The sequence below is a fragment of the Taudactylus pleione genome, unplaced genomic scaffold, assembly GCF_031769625.1.
Source record: "Taudactylus pleione unplaced genomic scaffold, aTauple2 ptg000465l, whole genome shotgun sequence".
NCBI classification, from domain to species: Eukaryota; Metazoa; Chordata; class Amphibia; order Anura; family Myobatrachidae; genus Taudactylus; species Taudactylus pleione.
The window spans coordinates 1,843,814-1,851,219 of NW_028284867.1; the positions used below are offsets into that span (position 1 = coordinate 1,843,814).

The 7,406-nt window shown below is 43.6% G+C and overlaps 1 pseudogene; it reads left to right on the plus strand.

Annotated features, from left to right (window-relative positions):
* The first annotated feature begins 774 nt into the window (after positions 1 to 774).
* LOC148504611 (E3 ubiquitin/ISG15 ligase TRIM25-like) lies at positions 775 to 3,793 on the plus strand (annotated as a pseudogene).
* The last annotated feature ends 3,613 nt before the right edge of the window (positions 3,794 to 7,406 follow it).

A 7,406-nucleotide genomic window follows, 5' to 3' on the forward strand; every position in this document is an offset into this window, starting at 1 on the left:
TTACCGCCTGGGTCACAACCTTATTAAACCACATCCATGCTGTTGCTGGGACATCAAGATCTGGGCGCTGCTGGGACTGGCATAGGCGCTGGTTAGACACTGCACCCTCCTGGGTATGCCACTGTATATGCAATACTATATAGACACACAGACCACGTACGTGAGGGAACCAAAAAAACAAGTAATACATAGAGTAACAGAAACAAAATGGATCACTTAATGCAAAAATAATCACAAGACACATACAAGCCTGGTCGTACAATAATGGTGCATATACACAGTCAGATTTTTCTTCAGATCTGAACGATAACGATTTCAAAAACCGTTCAATCATTCATATCTGAAGGAAAATCTGACATATCTGACATGTTTGAATGATGAACGATGCGCGTTCCCGATGGTCAGATAACGATATCTGACATCTGATGTGTTTGCAGTCAGATTTGGACGATTCCATTCATTTTAATGTAGTCAAAAATCGTTCGTAGTTCAAATCATTCATCAAATCGTTCAGATCATTCATCTGACAAATCTGACCGTGTATGCAACATTAGAAACAGCTGCTAATTCATTTATAATAATTATTTCTAGATATTGATTGGAATGCCGCTGAGACAGGTAATGATCTCATCTGGATATTTATGAAATCAGCCTCCACCCACACTAATTATTCCCTGTCAGCACCAAACATCAGTGTGGAAATATATGAAACACACCCACTGATGTCAGAGTGTCAGAGACTTCCGCTTTCATTCCTCTCTCCTGCTGCCAGCGATGGCGTCTGCTGATCTGAGACAGGAGCTGGGCTGTTCCATCTGCCTGAGCATTTATACAGATCCTGTAACCCTGAGATGTGGCCACAACTTCTGCCGAGTCTGTATTGATCGTGTGCTGGATACACAGGAGGGGTCTGGAGTTTATAGCTGTCCTGAATGCAGAGCAGAGTGTCAGGAGCGTCCTGCACTAATACGGAACATTCCTCTGTGTAACATAGTGGGGAGTTTCCTGTCTACTCAGCCAGATCAGGAGGAGACTGGGATCTTCTGCACTTATTGTATTCACTCTCCTGTACCTGCTGCTAAATCCTGTCTGCATTGTGAGGCTTATCTGTGTGATAATCACCTGAGAGTACACAGCAAGTCAGCAGAACATGTCTTATCTGATCCCACCACTTCCCTGGGGAACAGGAAATGCACCGTCCATAAGAAGATCCTGGAGTATTACTGCACTGAGGATGCTGCCTGTATCTGTGTGTCCTGCTGTCTGATTGGGGAACACAAAGGACATCAGATAGAGTCACTGGATGAGGCCTCTGAGAAGAAGGAGAAGCTGAGAAATGTTCTGCAGAAACTGACCACAAAGAGAGCCGAGACTGAGAAAAGAGTCCAGAGTCTGCAGGAGCGCAGGAGAGATGATCAGGGAAAAGCAGCTGGTGTAACAAAGACAGTCACTGCCCTGTTTAGAGACATCAGGAGACAGCTGGAAGACCTGGAGGAGCGAGTCCTGAGTGAGATCTCCAGGCAGGAACAGCGCATTTCACTCTCAGTCTCTGATCTGATCCAGCAGCTGGAAATAAAGAAGGACGAGCTATCCAGGAAGATGCGTCACATTGAGGAGCTGTATAACATGTGTGACCCAGTGACTGTTTTACAGGAACCAGACACAGGTGACTTGTGTGATACTGAGGACACAGAGAGACATGATAACCAGGTCTATGGTGCAGGAGATCTTTATGTGGGTCTCATCACAGGGAAATTACACACATTATCTGATATAATAACAGGTATAAATACAGGCATCTATGTGCAGGAAGCTACAGACCCATTACTGGATGTAACCACAACTGGTAATACAGAATCTGATATAATAACAGGTATAAATACAGGGGTCTATGTGCAGGAAGCTACAGACCTATTACTGGATATAACCATAGCTAGCAATACAGAATCTGATATAATAACAGGTATAAATACAGGGGTCTATGTGCAGGAAGCGACAGACCTATTACTGGATATAACCATAGATGCCGACATTCTGGCTCCCCCTTCCGGGAGGGGGCAGCCGAATCGGGCAAATCGGGGGCGTGGCCAGCGTTTACGGGCAGAGCGGGGGGGCGTGGCCACGCGAGCGCGTAATTTTCGCCCCACCCCAGCTACACAATGCCGAAATGTTCGGGAGGCTCCCGGCCAAATCCGGAGGGTAGGCAAGTATTGATATAGCCACAGCTGGTAATAATATACAGTTATCAGGTGACAGGAAAACTGCATCATGGTCACCAAACCAGAGATATCCAGTAACACCAGAGAGATTTCAGTGTAATAAGCACCAGGGGACTCTCCTCAGGGCGACATTACTGGGAAGTGGATGTCAGTAAATCAGCAGGGTGGAGGGTGGGGATGTGTTATCCCAGTATCGACAGGAGAAGACGTCAGTCATTGGTGTCGTGTGTGTGTATAGGTGTGAAAGAGGGTCCTGCTCATGACAGCTTACATTCTAAAGGGGAGGGGGCAGACAAACAGGGTGACACAGATGGGCTGACTTGTAAGGAAGGAACATGGAGTAGTGGGTTAGGATGAGTGCTGGAAAGCTTTGAGGAAGAAAGGGGTCTTGAGAGTCCATTTGAAGATTAGGAGCCATCAGCACCTAACACTTGGTTGCTGACAACATGCCGCTTATTTAAGTGTTATGCAGCAATGTTTATAAATCATGTATTTGTCCTGTATTGTTTGTACTGTTAATAACTATTTTCTGTGTGCTCATTTGTTTATGTACTTTGTAAGGCGCTGCGGAACCCTTGTGGCGCCATATAAATAAAGGATAATAATAATAATAATAATAATCAGTACTCAGTGATACATGACAGTACAGTGATCCGGTTACCTGACAATATCCCATGTGACAGAGTGAGGATATACCTGGATTATGAGGCAGGACAGCTGTCCTTTTATACTCTGTGTGACCCCATCATTCACTTACACACAGTCACTGCCGTCCTCACTGAGCCCCTTCATGCTGCATTATGTGTATGGGGAGGCTGTATAACTATATCTGGGGGAGTCAGGAGCTGGGAGAAATTACCATAAGTAATCCGCCCAGAGACTGGTGACATCACAGGGAGGGGAATCTGATTGGTGGAGCATTTAGCCTATGGAATGATGCAGTGGGTGGGGCTACAGCTGAGCTCCTCCTGCTTTGCACTAGGTGGGTTACCAGGTGCCCAGTTCCCCAGCACTTGGCCTCTGGCTGTTAGGGATGGGACATCGAAAGAACACATTGGAAGTACCGATGTTTTTAACATTGAATGCAAAACATTATTTAGATATAAACATTGGTTCTCTGAAACCGATGTTTACCGATGTTTTTTTTTTTTTTTTAAGCAAACTGTATTTAAACATTTAATAGACTAATAAACTTATACTATGGCTATCTTCATGGAGGCAAACAGTGTGTATATGTATATATATATATATATATATATATATATATACACAAAGCAGCACAAGAGGGTATTTGATTTCCAGGTGGCATTTTAAATTAGATGTGTTTGCACATGTTTTTATTTTCTTGCTGCAGTATCTGCAAATAGCTGTTTTGGGCGGTATGCAATCGGGAAGCCGACTGCGTAAATACCGGCAGCCAGCTTCCCGACTGTCATATCCCGGCAAGGGTGAAATGCCAGGCATCTAGATGTAGATGCCCGGCATTTCCCCGACACCGGGAGACCGGCGCCCAGCATCCCGATCGTAGTGATGCCGGGCGCCGCGAGCGGACAGCCGCGGGGGGGAGGGTTAGGTTTAGGGCTCCCGAGGGGGAATTAGGGTTAGGCACCCCCCCGGGAGGGTTAGGCTAGGGGGAGGGAGGGTTAGGCACCCCCGGGGGGGACTTAGGTTTTGGGCTCATTATCTTTCCTATCAAAGTGTTTCCACAAATGACTTTTGGGTGGTGCCATTTTATTTGTATTGTCAGTACTCACTACTAGTGACAGACAGTATTGCAGAAGTATTGTGTGTTACTGCTGGCTTCGCTCGCCACGCTTCAGGCACGGTGGCTCGCTACACTCGCCACATGGCCATTTGGATGGTAGGGAATGACGTTGGACACTGGCTGATGATGTCATGGTAAATCTACGGAAAGGGATCTAGCTGTTACCCTCTCAGCTCCTCACCAATGATGTCACTCCAGACACTTAGGCACCGCTGAGTCTGACATACAGAGTGCACATGCAGTGAGTGCCTGACAGTGACACTGTGAGACTAACAGCTCAGTTACCAATAGCTGCAGCAGCCAGACACCCCGGAAGCCAACCAGGGGTGGGACTGTTCTATGTGCTGCTACTAATTGGCTGACCAGAGTGTCTGTCACTCTGTCAGCCACCTCCCCCAGCAGCAGCATGCACACAGCAGCCATAGCCCAGTCAGTGTTTTGTACTCTATTCTTAATAGTTGTAGTTTTAGTTGTAACTGACTATAAAACAAGGTGAGAGGAGCCAACTGGCAGCCCAAAGCAGTGACACCACCACACAGTGTTACAACAAAATAAAATAAAATAAAACATTGGAAAAGCAGGGAAAAACATCGGGGGAGAAATCTTGCGATGGTAATGAAACATTGAATCAAAAACATTGCAGGGTTAAACATTGAACATCGAAACCATTTAACCGATGTTTCCGATGAAACATCAAATGATAACCCTTCCCTACTGGCTGTGTTACATCAACTATCTGAGAGATTTCCAGCTTCCCTGTATCTGTGAGCAGCTGTAATAACTGTCAGCCAGTGTGTAACCAGCCTATTATATGGCATTATACATGTTGTAGCTCTCATAATCACATTGTATACTAATATAAATACTATTAGTGTGTCTATATAATAACAGTGTAACATCTGATTATACCAGTCAGTGACTATAATGTACATTGCTGTGTGACCAGCCTATTATATGGCATTATACATGTTGTAGCTCTCAGAATCACATTGTATACTAATATAAATACTATTAGTGTGTCTGTATAATAACAGTGTAACCTCTGATTATACCAGTCAGTGACTATAATGTACATTGCTGTGTGACCAGCCTATTATATGGCATTATACATGTTGTAGCTCTCAGAATCACATTGTATACTAATATAAATACTATTAGTGTCTGTATAATAACAGTGTAATGTCTGATTATACCAGTCAGTGACTATAATGTACATTGTTGTGTGACCAGCCTATTATATGGCATTATACATGTTGTAGCTCTCAGAGTCACATTGTATACTAATATAAATACTATTAGTGTGTCTGTATAATAACAGTGTAACCTCTGATTATACCAGTCAGTGACTATAATGTACGTTGCTGCAGGGGCATATCTTCCTATTGGCCTACATGGCACTTGCCAGGGGCACCGGCCGAGGGGGGGCACCGTTGCTGACTGCTATCAATTGTAAACGATCTCTACCTGTCTTCTCTTACCAGTGTCCCGCAGTCAGCCAACATTTCCCTCGTTTCCTTCTATCTCCTCTGCTCTTACCAGTGTCCTCCATTGGACATTGATGTGTATCAGGCTTCTTATATGTCCCTTTATATCAGAAACATTTAAAATTAGAGAGACTACATTTTTTTTTCCCCTAATATATCTCCCACAATACCCACCATATACCAATCACCACTCTCGGATTCCCATATGTCAACCTTGTAGGTTGTGGATACTGCCATGTTTGGGTAATAGGAAATGATCCTTATGGACAGTCTTGTTCTTATGTGAGTTTTAGGAAAGGACCATTGTGGGCTGTCATCCTAGTGAATTATAAGGTGGAGTTGTTAAAAAGCATAATGCAGTATAGACAGCCCTATTTGAATATATGTAAATTACCCATAATGCATTTTGTTTTCAATCTTTTCCTGTTTTTTTTTTTTTTTGCATAAATAAATTAATAAATAGTGGGCTGCAATAGGGTAAGACCTATAAGAGATATATATATATATATATATTAAAAGGAGCAGTTATTGGAGGGGGGCGCCAGTCCCATGGTTTGCCAGGGGCGCTCAGACCCCTAGATACACCCCTGCATTGCTGTGTAACCATTACACTGACTTGCAGAAATGAATAAATACATATACTGAGGTTATACACATAGTGCCGGGAGCTTGGTGTGCTGGGTGCTGGGATACCCTGTGCGCTTGGGGTAATGACACAAGTGACTGCGGCCCCTGTATACATCCCCCGTACAGGTTCCCAACAGTATCCCCATGTGGGGGGACATAATATCAGTGACCGGCCAGCACACATCTTATAGGAATTGCTATTGTCATTACTAGGCATGTCAGTGACTGTGGTCAGAAGATGGTCACTACCAGCCTGCGTATCAGTATCCTGTGACCTGTCCCAATCTGCTCTCCCACATGTGTGACACAACTGGGCAGTGATTGGCTCATGGGTGTGTCCATATTATACAGCAGCCATTAGATATAATCTACTAGAGAGTGTATCCAACCAATAGTTAAATAAATGATTGAAATAAGGGTGATATCCATAAAAGCGGGATATACTAAAGGGGAAAATGTGGTAAAAACCCTGAACATGCAGTTTTCGGGGGTCTTACCGCATACCACAAATCTACTAAGCTTCGGTGCTTCGACCCGATGGGTAACGCCCAATAGAAGCCTATGGGCTTTTTATCGGGATGCTTACTCTGTGAGGGATCTGATCGGATCTCTCCCATCACCACCATGTCCTTCTTTGCATGCACAGAAGCACGCCAGAGGGGCTTCTGGGTGTTAAACCCGGAAGTACCTCTCTCTGGGGCATCACAAAGTGAGAGCTGTCCTTTGTGATATTCTAGGTACATACCGTGGTAATCAACCACAGTATGTACCCGGTGACAGGCTGGATGTACTGCATCCCATATGTTATGCTTAGTACATCCTGTCCATAGTATGAACAATGGATGGTACAATTGGATGATATTCTTCATAAAATTCATATAAACTGTAATATTTTACAAAACAAATAAAAGAAAAAGAAAAACCATTGAAATCATATAAATCATCCATAGTGATGTTTCATATTCCAATGGTTTTTATTTTATTTACTTTGGAAAATTTTATGGGTTATATGATTTTTATGAAGTATATCATCCAACCGTGCCATCCATTATTCATACGATATATGTCACCCTTATAGTCATGATAATACCCATGAAGAAGTCCCTTTGGGAAGAAACGCGTAGTGGTTTTGGTGCTATGTGTACCGCCATTTTGTAAGGACACTATCATTTGAGTTCACACCCAAAAGGGTGGTTATAGGAAAAGGTTCCATCCTTGTTTATCTTAAGTGGCGGTAAACAGTGTGAGACCATGTTAATGCAATGTAAGCGATTTTTACTTGTATACATTTTTATCAAGAATAAAAATATT